Genomic DNA, 14,378 nt, shown 5'->3' on the forward strand with positions numbered 1-14,378 from the left:
AAGCATTCCAAACCTCTAAATAGCTACCAAAATACCATAAAACCTTATTCAAGATACCAAACTACCAAATAAACTCAACAAACTCAACAAAACATGAAATTGGACTAACTTTACCAATATTTACAAAAGAGAGAAAAATGAAAAGAGTTTACCATGGTGGGGTGTTTTCCACCTAGCACTTTTATTTATTGTCCTTAAGTTGGACTTATGGGGAGCTCCTCATCAAGGTGGCTTGTGCTTGAATCCATCCTGGAACAACCACCAATTCTTGAATCTCCAATAAGCTCCATTCCTCAAAATTAATGCCTCCAAGCCTTGATGGAGTTCTTCACAAACCATGAGCTCCCAAAATTAACTCACATATTGTAATCCGGGATCCCACACTTTGTTTTCACACCCGTATTCAAGTTGATCGTCATTATCCCATCCGGGTGGTAAGCAAGATGAACTCTCAATGAAGTGACAAAACATCCTTCTAGACCCACCTAATTGAGCACTAGTCCAACCCTTGTATTTAATCCTTAAAGTATCAACCAAAATGAGCCTTGATTTGCAACGCCAACCACGAAACATCCTTCTCTTACGCTTCATCCCGCAAAGTTCTCTAAGTTGGCCATCCGTTTCAAGCAAGCCATATTTGAGTGGGATAATAAAGCTAATAGAAATGAATTTCACCATCTCAAATGTAGAAGTAGATGACAACCTAGGCAAAGAAGCTTCCAAGGGTCTTGACAAAGCATATCCTATCCTCCTTTTTCTCAGGACTTCCACCTCCTCACGAGATCTCTTAATCTTAATCCTTTGTTTATCAATTTTATCCAACTCTTCTCCATCACTCAAATCATACTTGGGAGAGTGGTAGGAATCTACCTCCACAACACTCTCAACTTCACCGGGAGAAGGGTCTTCAAGTTTAAAGGATTCCCCAAGGATTTGATGCTTGATCTTCATTGCCATGGGAACTCAATTCTTGCTCTATCCCATCCAATTCTTCATATGGGATATGCTTCGGAGGATGTGCACTTTCCTCCTCAACATCAACTTCAATCTTGTTGGTGGGATTTTCTACGACCTTAGATTCCCATGGAGACTCCGGATCTCCTAAATCTTCAACAACTTCTTCCTTTTCTTCAACAATCCTAGCTTCCTCCAATTGTTCTAACACAAAACAACATTCCTCATTTTCTACCGAAGTTTCCAATCTCTCCTTCATGCTATGCTCTTCATTAGATTCCATACATTTAGCCATGGGAGTGCTTTGAGGGTTCAAGCATTGGGAGGCTAATCGGTTTACCACCTCATCCAAGGTGGCCTTGAATCCTAGTACCTCCCTTTTCATCTTCTCTTGTTCTTGAAGTAGCAAAGTACGATAATCATCCATTGGTGTTTGGGATGGATGATAAACCACTATTTCATGGTTTATATTGTATTTAATTGAGTGGTTTTATCAAGCTTTTCACCTACTTATTCATAAGATTTGTATGATTTTACAATTCCTTCCTAGTTTAGTTCTATGATTGAAAACATGCTTCTTTGGTCTTAATTTAACTAATCTTAATCCTCTCTTATTACCATTCGATGCCTTGATCTGTGTGTTAAGTGTTTCAGGCTTCATAGGGCAGGAATGGCTTAAAGAATAAAGAGGAAGCGTGCAAAAATGGAAAGAACACAAGGAATTGAGGAGATGACCAGCGAGAAGTCACGCAGTCACATGGCCCACGCGACCGCACGAAATGGAAGAAATCAGAGTGACGCGTTCGCGTGCCTGACGCGACCGCGCGGATTGGAAGCTGCACAAACGATGCGAAAGCGTGGACGACGCCCACGCGTGGTACAAGAAATGCTAAGTGACACGAACGCGTGGACGACGCGGACGCGTGACGTGCGCGATCTGCAGAATTACAAAAGTCGCTAACAGAGATTCTGGGCCGCATTTCAACCGAGTTTTTGGCCTAGAAACACAGATTAAAGTCAGGGAACTTGCAGAGACTCAACAAGCTATTCATAATTCATAATTTTAATTTTAGATGTAGTTTTTAGAGAGAGAGGTTCTCTCCTCTCTCTTAAGATTTAGGATTTAGGATTAGGATTAGGATTTCAACTTCTTCATCACAGGTTCAATGTTCCTTTAATTTATTTTCTGCTTTTATTTATCACTTTAGTTGATTATTTGATGTTGCCAATTTGGCTTATGGATTTCTATGTTCAATCTAACCTTCTATTTAAATATAATTTGAGGTATTTCAGACTTATGATTGTTTTCTTTAATTTATGTTATTGATGCTTGTGCTCTATCCAAATTATTTTCATTCAAGTAGATTTTATTCCCTTTTGACTTTGGTTGATTAATTGGTAACTCTTGAGTTATCAAACTCATTGTTGACTGAAAATTGGAATTCTTCAAGAATTAATCCGAGATCCAATAATTCTAACTTTTCCCAAGGAAAGACTGGAATTTGAAGATTCGAATTAATTCATCCACTTAACTTACCTTCATAGTTAGAGGTTAACAAGGTGGGAGAAAAATCCAATTCTCATCACAATTGATAAGGATAACTAGGATAGGACTTCTAATTTCTCATATCTTACCAAGAATTTATTTTACAGTTATTTATTTATTTTTCTTATCATTTACCATACTTGTTCCTCACTTTCAAAACCCCCAATTTACAAACTCATAACCAATAATAAGAATATATCTCCCTGCAATTCCTTGAGAAGACGACCCGAGGTTTAAATACTTTGGTTATCAATTTGTTTAGGGGTTTGTTACTAGTGACAACTGATGAGCGGATAATTTATACGCTTTTTGGCATTGTTTTTAGGTAGTTTTTAGTAAGTTCAAGCTACTTTTAGGGATGTTTTCATTAGTTTTTATGTTAAATTCACATTTCTGGACTTTACTATGAGTTTGTGTGTTTTTCTGTGATTTCAGGTAATTTCTGGCTGAAATTGAGGGACTTGAGCAAAACTCTGAAAAAGGCTGACAAAAGGACTGCTGATGCTGTTGGAATCTGACCTCCCTGCACTCAAAATGGATTTTCTGGAGCTACAGAACTCCAAATCGCGCGCTCTCAACGGCGTTGGAAAGTAGACATCCAGAGCTTTCCAGCAATATATAATAGTCCATACTTTATTCGGAAATTGACGACGTAACTTGGCGTTGAACGCCAAGTACATGCTGCTGTCTGGAGTTAAACGCCAGAAAAACGTCATGATCCGGAGTTGAACGCCCAAAACACGTCATAACTCGGAGTTCAACTCCAAGAGAAGCCTCAGCTCGTGGATTGATCAAGCTCATCCCAAGCATACACCAAGTGGGCCCCGGAAGTGGATTTATGCATCAATTACTTACTCATGTAAACCCTAGGAGCTAGTTTATTATAAATAGGATGATTTACTAATGTATTAGAGATCTTTGGTCTCAGTTTTGTTTTATTCTTCATCCTGGATTGTATTTTGAATCTAGTGATCACGTTTTGGGGGCTGGCCTCTCGGCCATGCCTGAACCTTTTACTTATGTATTTTCAACGGTGGAGTTTCTGCACACCATAGATTAAGGGTGTGGAGCTCTGCTGTACCTCAAGTATTAATGCAATTCTATTTTCTTTTATTCAATTCTATCTTATTCTTATTCCAAGATATTCATTCGCACCCAAGAACATGAAGAATGTGATGATTATGTAACGCTCATCATCATTCTCACCTATGAACGCGCGTGATTGACAACCACTTTCGTTCTACATGCAACCGAGCTTGAATGTGTATCTCTTAGATTCCCAAACAGAATCTTCGTGGTATAAGCTAGATAGATGGCGGCATTTATGAGGATCCGGAAAGTCTCACCTTGTCTGTGGTATTCCGAGTAGGATCCTGGGAATCCGGAAAGTCTAACCTTGTCTGTGGTATTCCGAGTAGGATTCCGGTAATGAATGACTGTGACATGCTTCAGACTCGCAAGTGCTGGGCGTTAGTGACAGACGCAAAAGAATCAAGGGATTCTATTCCAGTAGGCGCGGGAACCAACCAGTGATTAGCCGTGCTGTGACAGAGCGCGTGAGCGTAGTTTTCACTGCGAGGATGGGATGTAGCCTTCGGCCAGGTGATGCCTCCAGACGATTAGCCATGCGAGTGACAGCCGCAGAGGACCATTTTCCCGTGAGGATAGAAAGTAGCCATCGTCGAACGGTGAACCCCTATACACAGCTTGCCATGGAAAGGAGTAAGAAAGTAGGCGTTCTTGAGTCATACAGTATCTCCATTCGCTTATCTGAAATTCCCACCAATGAATCTGCATAAGTATTTCTATCCCTTTTTATTTTCTATTTATTCCATTAATCAAATTTAAACTAATAATCCAATTATCCTTGAATCCGCCTGATTGAGATTTACAAGGTGACCATAGCTTGCTTCATACCAACAATCTCTGTGGGATCGACCCTTACTCACGTAAGGTTTATTACTTGGACGACCCAGTGCACTTGCTGGTTAGTTGAACGGAGTTGTGACTTCAAATAGAGCCAATTATTAAATTTCATACAAATACAAAGAGTATGTGATCACAATTTCGTCCACCAAGTTTTTGGCGCCGTTGCCGGGGATTGTTCGAGTATGGACAACTGACGGTTCATCTTGTTGCTCAGATTAGGTAATTTTTGTTTTATTAAAAAAAAAATTTCGAAAATCTTTTCAAAATCTTCTCCTTATTTTCGAAAATTATTCAAAAAAATTTTTAATATGCATTCTAGAGTTTCATGAAGCATGTTGAAGCCTGGCTGGCTGTAAAGCCATGTCTAAATTCTTTTGGACTGAGGCTTCAAAACCATCTTCATAGAGGAAAGTTAATTTGATTATTAGCTGTATGCTAAAGCTTGGCTGGCCATTGGCCATGTCTAGTGTTTTGGACCGGGGCTTTCACAAAAGCTTGGCTGGCTATTAAGCCATGTCTAATTCCTGGACTGGAGCTTTAAACTAACATTGCGAAGATTCCTAGAATTCATATTAAAAATTTTGAATTTCTTATTTTATTTTTCCTATATATTTTACGAAAAAAAAATCAAATAAAATACAAAAAAAAAATTTAGAAAATCATAAAAATAAAAAATATTTTGTGTTTCTTGTTTGAGTCTTGTGTCGTGTCATAAGTTTGGTGTCAATTGCATGTTCATCTTTTTCTTGCATAAAACTTTCGAAAAATTCATGCATTTATAGTGTTCATCATGATCTTCAAGTTGTTCTTGATGAACTTTCTTGTTTGATCTTCATATTTTCTTGTTTTGTGTTGTATGGTGTTTTTCATATGCATTCTTGCATTCATAGAGTCTAAACATGAAAAATTTCTAAGTTTGGTGTCTTGCATGTTTTCTTTACATTGAAAATTTTTCAAAAATATGTTCTTGATGTTCATCATGATCTTCAAAGTGTTCTTGGTGTTCATCTTGACATTCATAGTGTTCTTGCATGCATCATGTGTTTTGATCCAAAATTTTCATGCATTGAGTATTTTTAGTGTTTTTCTCTCTCATCAAAAAAAAAATTCAAAAATCAAAAAAATATCTTTTCTTTTTAAATCTTATCTTTTTAAAATCTTTTTCAAAAATCATATCTTTTCCATTTTTTCATCATTTTCGAAAATTCCAAAAATCTTTTTCAAAATATTTTCAAAATCTTTTTCTTATCTTTACATCATATTTTCGAAAATTGCACCAAAAATTAATGTTTTGATTCAAAAATTTCAAGTTTGTTACTTTCTTGTTAAGAAAGATTCAAATTTTAAGTTCTAGAATCATATCTTGTGATTTCTTGTGAGTCAAGTCATTAATTGTGATTTTAAAATTCAAATCTTTTTCAAAACTAATTTCAATCTTATCTTTTCAAAACCATATCTTTTTAAATCATATCTTTTATATCTTTTTTTTTCAAAATTTTATCTTTTTCAAAAAAAAATTTTAAAATATCTTTTCTAACTTCTTATCTTCTTATCTTTTCAAAATTGATTTTAATATTTTTTTTAACTAACTAATTAACTTTTTGTTTGTTTCTTATCTTTTTCAAAACCACCTAACTACTTTTCCCTCTCTAATTTTCGAAAATACCTCCCTCTTTTTTAAAAAAATTCTTTTTAATTAATTAATTGTTTCAAATTTTAGTTTTAATTTTCGAAAATTACTAACCCAGTTTTCAAAATTATTTTCGAATTTCTATCCCCCTCATCTCTTTCTATTTATTTTATTTTATTTATTTACTAACACTTCTCTTCACCTCTCTTCATCTCCAATCACTGCCTCTATCCTCACCATTGTGATTGGATTCTCCACTTTTATTCCTTTCTTCTTCTACTAACAATAAGGAACCTCTTTACTGTGACATAGAGGATTCCTCTTTCTTTTCTTGTTCTCTTCTTCCCTAAATGAGCAGGAGCAAGGACAAGAACATTCTTATTGAAGCAGATCATGAACCTGAAAGGACTCTGAAGAGGAAGTCAAGAGAAACTAAAAATCAACAATTCAGAGAAACCTCAAAAAAAAAAAAGAAAAAGAAAAAAAAGAGAAAAAGGAAAGACAAAAAGCTTCCACCTCCGAGTCATGGGAGATGGAAAGACTCATATAAAGTCGTCATAGCTCAGTGGTAGAACATGTGGCTGTAAATCAAGAGATCCCTGAGATACCTCAGGGGATAAGTTGTCCTCCACACAAATATTGGAAGCAACTAAGGGTAGAAACACCAAAATTACTAGGAATCATTCAACAGAAGCAAGGAAGAGACATAGAGGAGCTCAAAGAGCACCATTGGACCTTCAAGAAGGCGCCACCCTCACTCAGGTGGATTCATTCCTTGTTCTTATTTCTTTCTGCTTTTTGGTTTTTAATGTTGTGTTTATCTATGTTTTGTGTCTTTATTTCATTATCATTAGTATGTAGTAACTATGCCTTAAAGCTATGAATAAAATCCATGAATCCTTCACCTCTCTTAAATGAAAAATGTTTTAATTCAAAAGAACAAGAAGTACATGAATTTCGAATTTATCCTTGAATTTAATTTAATTATATTGATGTGGTGACAATACTTTTTGTTTTCTGAATGAATGCTTAAACAGTGCATATGTCTTTTGATCTTGTTGTTTATGAATGTTAAAATTGTTGGATCTTGAAAGAATGATGAACAAAGAGAAATGTTATTGAGGATCTGAAAAATCATGAAATTGATTCTTGAAGCAAGAAAAAGCAGTGAAAAAAAAAAAAGAGAGAAGGAGCAATAGAAAAAGCCACGAGCCCTTAAAACCAAAAGGCAAGGGTAAAAAGGATCCAAGGCTTTGAGCATCAATGGATAGGAGGGCCCAAGGAAGTTAAATCCAGGCCTAAGCGGCTAAATCAAGCTGTCCCTAACCATATGCTTGTGTCATGAAGGTCCAAGTGAAAAGCTTGAGACTGAGTGGTTAAAGTCGTGATCCAAAGCAAAAAAAAAAGAGTGTGCTTAAGAGCTCTGGACACCACTAACTGGGGACTCTAGCAAAGCTGAGTCACAATCTGAAAAGGTTCACCCAGTTATGTGTCTGTGGCATTTATGTATCCGGTGGTAATACTGGAAAACAAAGTGCTTAGGGCCACGGCCAAGACTCATAAGAAGCTGTGTTCAAGAATCAACATACTTAACTAGGAGAATCAATAACACCATCCGAAATTCTAAGTTCCTAGAGAAGCCAATCATTTTAAACTTCAAAGGAAAAAGTGAGATGCCAAAACTGTTCAGAAGCAAAAAGCTACAAGTCCCGCTCATCTAATTAGAATTAATATTCATTGATATTCTGGAATTTATAGTATATTCTCTTCTTTTTATCCTAATTGATTTTCAGTTGCTTGGGGACAAGCAACAATTTAAGTTTGGTGTTGTGATGAGCGGATAATTTATACGCTTTTTGGCATTGTTTTTAGGTAGTTTTTAGTAAGTTCAAGCTACTTTTAGGGATGTTTTCATTAGTTTTTATGTTAAATTCACATTTCTGGACTTTACTATGAGTTTGTCTGTTTTTCTGTGATTTCAGGTAATTTCTGGCTGAAATTGAGGGGCTTGAGCAAAACTCTGAAAAAGGCTGACAAAAGGACTGCTGATGCTGTTGGAATCTGACCTCCCTGCACTCAAAATGGATTTTCTGGAGCTACAGAACTTCAAATGGCGCGCTCTCAACGGCGTTGGAAATTAGACATCCAGAGCTTTCCAGCAATATATAATAGTCCATACTTTATTCGGAAATTGACGATGTAACTTGGCGTTGAACGCCAAGTACATGCTGCTGTCTGGAGTTAAACGCCAGAAAAACGTCATGATCCGGAGTTGAACGCCCAAAACACGTCATAACTCGGAGTTCAACTCCAAGAGAAGCCTCAGCTCGTGGATTGATCAAGCTCATCCCAAGCATACACCAAGTGGGCCCCGGAAGTGGATTTATGCATCAATTACTTACTCATGTAAACCCTAGGAGCTAGTTTATTATAAATAGGATGATTTACTAATGTATTAGAGATCTTTGGTCTCAGTTTTGTTTTATTCTTCATCCTGGATTGTATTTTGAATCTAGTGATCACGTTTTGGGGGCTGGCCTCTCGGCCATGCCTGAACCTTTTACTTATGTATTTTCAACGGTGGAGTTTCTGCACACCATAGATTAAGGGTGTGGAGCTCTGCTGTACCTCAAGTATTAATGCAATTCTATTTTCTTTTATTCAATTCTATCTTATTCTTATTCCAAGATATTCATTCGCACCCAAGAACATGAAGAATGTGATGATTATGTGACGCTCATCATCATTCTCACCTATGAACGCGCGTGATTGACAACCACTTTCGTTCTACATGCAACCGAGCTTGAATGTGTATCTCTTAGATTCCCAAACAGAATCTTCGTGGTATAAGCTAGATAGATGGCGGCATTTATGAGGATCCGGAAAGTCTCACCTTGTCTGTGGTATTCCAAGTAGGATCCTGGGAATCCGGAAAGTCTAACCTTGTCTGTGGTATTCCGAGTAGGATTCCGGTAATGAATGACTGTGACGTGCTTCAGACTCGCAAGTGCTGGGCGTTAGTGACAGACGCAAAAGAATCAAGGGATTCTATTCCAGTAGGCGCGGGAACCAACCAGTGATTAGCCGTGCTGTGACAGAGCGCGTGAGCGTAGTTTTCACTGCAAGGATGGGATGTAGCCTTCGGCCAGGTGATGCCTCCAGACGATTAGCCATGCGAGTGACAGCCGCAGAGGACCATTTTCCCGTGAGGATAGAAAGTAGCCATCATCGAACGGTGAACCCCTATACACAGCTTGCCATGGAAAGGAGTAAGAAAGTAGGCGTTCTTGAGTCATACAGTATCTCCATTCGCTTATCTGAAATTCCCACCAATGAATCTGCATAAGTATTTCTATCCCTTTTTATTTTCTATTTATTCCATTAATCAAATTTAAACTAATAATCCAATTATCCTTGAATCCGCCTGATTGAGATTTACAAGGTGACCATAGCTTGCTTCATACCAACAATCTCTGTGGGATCGACCCTTACTCACGTAAGGTTTATTACTTGGACGACCCAGTGCACTTGCTGGTTAGTTGAACGGAGTTGTGACTTCAAATAGAGCCAATTATTAAATTTCATACAAATACAAAGAATATGTGATCACAATTTCGTCCACCAACAACCAAAACGTTTGTAAGAAAGGTTGATTGATTGGTTTAGTAACTATACTTACAACGAGAGTTTACTATAACCTCTAAACCATCAATCTTCAGTTCTTCAGTGGATAAAAAGGTTCATTATTTTGGAGAAAGGGTTCATGATAGGAAGGTGGTTCTTCTTGATAGGAGTGTGGCAGTTCAACACTCTCCATATTTTCCTCTTGTTGCACAACACACTCCACGGCTTCTCCTCAACAATCATCCTTTAATAAGTTTTGCCTGGGGCATGAATCCCATGAGCCTATCTTTTGACGGATGGTTGCTTGGAGCCGGTCCATTGTTTCCTTGTGGTGGAAAGTAGAATTCATCTTGTCGGTGAAAATTTGCATACATTGGTGGTGGTTCATCTTGGTAATAGTATGGAGGAGGTGGTTCTTGTAGGTGTTGGGATTGGAATGGTAGTGGTTCCATGTGTGGTTCATATGGCTCACATGGTTGTTGGTGTGGTGGGTAAGGATTAAGGTCATATGAAGGTGTTTGGGAAAAAGGGGCTTGTGAGTATGGTTGAGGATTATGTTGAGGATAAGGTTCATAGGCATATTATGGTGGTTGTGATAGTCACAAGGAAATTCACCATAGCCATCAAATTGACATGCATTAGGATGGGAATTATACCTATAGGAAACCGGAGGTTGTTGCCACGAAGAGTGATCAAGTCCTTGAGGCCCCTCCTATCTTTGATTGTTCCATCCTTGATGCATGTTGTCATTGAAATTACCATTTCCTACAACATAATTTGAACCAAACTCATAGCCAAAGGGATGAGAATTCGTAGTAGCGAGATAAAATAAAATCAAAAGCTAACAAGAAATAATGAAAACAAACTACTAAAACTAGCAACAACTAACAAGGAAGCATATTCACAATATTCACATATTTACAATAACCGATAACAAGCGCACATTTGCAATTCCCCGGCAACGGCGCCATTTTGATGAGTGATATTTTGATGGTATAGAATTTCGTAAATGAAACCTCGTTGCAAGTATAGTTTCTAAACCAACAAAGAATCCTCTCATACAAAAACTTGGTTGTCACAAGTAACAAACCCCAAAAATATAAGCCGAAGTATTCAAACCTCGGGTCGTCTCTCAAAGGAATTATAGGGAAGTGTTCTTGTTATTGGTTATGGGACAAGTATTTAGGGGTTTTGGATAAGGGACAAGAGAAGTAAATTGCGAGAATTAAACTAATAGCTAAGAAAGCTCTTGGCAAGGTATGAGAACTAGAATTCCTATCCTCATTATCCTCCTCAATTGTGACAAGAATTGTTTATTGCTCCACTTAGTCAACCTCTAACTATGAAGGAAAGTCAAGTGGAAATAATCAATTTGATTACTCAGGTCCTAGTCAACTCCTAAGGAAAGACTAGCTTTAGTGGAATTCAAATCAACTAGCAACTTTCAATTATTAATAAACAAAAGAGTTAGATAACTCAAGAGTCTCCAATTACTCAACCAAAGTCAAGAGGAGAAAAATCTACTCTAGCATCCTTCCAAACATTTTGTCAAACACTTGGATGGCATAAAAGGAAAGCAAGATGAAATTGCAAGAAAAGTAGATCTATAACTACTAATTGCAAGAAATTAATAACAACAATTCAAATCAACATCAAAGCAACATGAACAAAAATTGCATTAAAAGGAAAATAGAAGAAGGAGGAGTGCATCAATATAAAAGTAAAGAATTACAAGAAGTAAATCACAAATCTAAGAAAGCAAAGGTAGAAGAATAAGAATTGATAAAGGAAAAGTAAATCAAAGCATGAATTAAACCTAGATCTAAGAATTCCTAATCTACATCTAGCCTAATTCTAGAGACAAGAGAGAGCTTCTCTCTATAGAAACTATCCTAAAGCATTCCTTCCAAAATTTGATTATCACTTCCCCCCTTGACTCCTCTTGATTTCTGCATGAAATAGGCTCAGAAGTGAGTTGGATTTGGGCCTGAGAATCCCAGAATTCGCCCCCAGAGTTTTCACTTTAATGAAGTCATGTGCGAGCATCGATGCATACGCGTGAGTCACGGGTATGTGTCGCTTGGCAATTTTCCATCCACGCGTACGCGTCATGTATGCGTACGCGTCGCCATGCAACTTCAAATTCACGTGTGCGCGTCGGTGAATGCATCCCAAATCCCTTGTTTTCCATGATTTCTCCACTTTGCATACTTTTCTTTTCATTCCTTTGATCCATCCCTAGCCTTTTCAACCTGAAATCACTTAACAAATACATCAAGGAATCTAGTGGAATCAAAGGTGATTCAAAATTAATCAATTAAAGTTCTAAAAATCATGTTTTTACACTTAAGCACAATTTAGGAGAAAATTATGAAACCATTCCATTTTATTGAATAAATGTGGGAAAAGTGGATAAAATCCACTTAAATTAAGCACAAAATGTACCACGAAATAGTGGTGCATCACAGCCGTTTTATTTCAGGTGATAATATGATTAAATCCTGGAAAGATGCTTCATGAATAAGTTAATTGAGATCAACTGAAGAATCTACATGCTATTTTTTAATTCTTTTGCAGCGAATTTAGTCGGTAATATTACATAAGAACACTGATAAAGAGACAGATTAGCTTCAGTATGATTGCATATGTCTTGATGTTGTTAATGCAACATGAATTAGCATTTTTCAAGAGAGTGATTACACGAAGGAAGCTGCTAATGCAAAACTGTTTGCAAATAACTTTAAGAACATGGATTATGTGAAAGTTCATGCAATCATTTGGGATTATACCACACCACAGGTTTAACCTTGATTTTACATAGAAATATATCAATTGCAAAACTTACGTTTTACTTTTGATACTTTATTTATCTATCTATTTTTACTCTTTCTTTCGGCACAGATGCTTACAATGGAGTATATTCCAGGGATTAAAATAAACAAAATACAAGCATTAGATCAGTTGGGTGTTGACCAAATAAGGTAGCAATACTAGTTCCAGGTTAACCAATTTCATACTCTCCTGGATTGTTTGGCCAACAAAGTTCCTGAAAAAGTTGTCCAAAGATTCGTCCACACTGTTAGGATCAGCTTCCCAAGCTCTTTGAAGCTCCTCAAGATACACACTGCTTGTTCCATGGAAGAAGTTGTCAGTCAATTTGGAAAGGGGAACAACACGCGGCACAGGTGCTGATTCTGCTTCGGATTTGAAACTTGTGGTGTGGAAGTTTCTAGAAGCTGATGGAATTGGAACTACCGTAGTCCTTGCTACCCCTATAGATATTTCTTCTAACCGCATGCTTAGCAATGCTGGAAGCAGCTCTAAACCATGCCATGGTTTCTCACAATCAAGAATATCAACAATTTCTCAATACCATCAGTATTCCCTAATTCCTATCAATGATGGAACCAACGAACGAAGAATTTATGTAAGTTCACATGTTTCTAGTAATTTATATTTTAACGTTTTAACTTTACTATTCTCCTCTTCTCTGTGCTTTCTGTGCCAAGCTATATTTTCACATCTTATTAATATTAGTTGCTTTCAATTCAATCATCTCTGGAGATTAGTTTATTTAGTCATCGATCAAACTAAATCAGCAAGCAAACATGAAGAAAACTCCACCATACATTTCCTTCTTTTTATTACTCTTATCTGCCTTTCGCCTTTACTCTTCGGCTTTTGGATAGGCTTTGTCATAAGATGAGGGTAATTAAGCCCATAAATTCTTGCTAAGTAATGTTAAAGAAGCAGTTTTTTTTTTTGTTAATATTAATTAATTTTTTTAAATTATTTTACCAAATATTTAGTAGCAATACATCAAAAGTAGAAGTGTTCTGACTTGGCAATGCCCATTTGTTTTTGATGATTCCAAAATGAAGAGGGTCCTAAAGAAGATCCACGTTTGGAACTCTCAAGGAAGGAATGGTTTGAAGACAAGGAGTGTCTTGATATTTAATACTTTATTTGTATTTAATACTTTATTTAGAATTAAAAAATGTTATATTTAATACTTTATTTGTATTGGAGTTACTACTTTGATTTTCAATACTAAAAAATTATATATTATGTTTAATACTTTATTTATGAATTACGTAATATTTTGTTTATCGATTATGATTTCTTGTTATTGTGAATTTTTAAACAAAAAAATTATTTGTTTAACATGGTAAAAACGACGGTTAAAACTACTTTTTTAAATGATAAAATATCACTTTAAGCCGGTAAAAACGGCGGCTTGTAACTGCCATTTTAAAAGTGAAACGCCATTTTAACTCGATAAAACTGGCAGTTTTAAACTCCATTTTAATAAATAAAAATGCCACTGTCACGGTAAAAATGGAGGTTGAAAATGCTATTTTAACCAACTAAAAAGGCCATTCTGTCAAAGTAAAAATGACGGTTCATAAATGCCGTTTTAACCAACCAAAAACGCCGTTTTTACCCTAGAAATAACGGAGATTTGAACTGTCTCTTTAACTAACAAAAAAATGCCGTTTTATTTGGAAATAATGGCGGTTTGAACCTCCATTTTAACCTATCCGAAAACTGCCATTTTAACCTAGGAAATTTCGGCTGTTTTCAGAAAACCGCCGTAATAACCAAAATGGCGCCCAAAATTATGTTGTTACTAGAAACCGCCGTTCTTAGTAATAATGGCGGTTCAAACTGCCGTAAATACCCAAAAAAAACCAC

The 14,378-nt window shown here is 36.5% G+C and overlaps 1 long non-coding RNA gene across 1 annotated transcript; it reads left to right on the forward strand.

The window, feature by feature from the left end:
* Positions 1–12,289: 12,289 nt before the first annotated feature.
* Positions 12,290–13,758, forward strand: LOC130957486 (uncharacterized). Its single transcript, XR_009077250.1, has 3 exons — positions 12,290–12,482; positions 12,585–13,110; positions 13,565–13,758. It is a non-coding gene; the product is annotated as an uncharacterized LOC130957486 (long non-coding RNA).
* The last annotated feature ends 620 nt before the right edge of the window (positions 13,759–14,378 follow it).

The sequence above is a fragment of the Arachis stenosperma genome, chromosome 10 (assembly GCF_014773155.1).
Source record: "Arachis stenosperma cultivar V10309 chromosome 10, arast.V10309.gnm1.PFL2, whole genome shotgun sequence".
NCBI classification, from domain to species: Eukaryota; Viridiplantae; Streptophyta; class Magnoliopsida; order Fabales; family Fabaceae; genus Arachis; species Arachis stenosperma.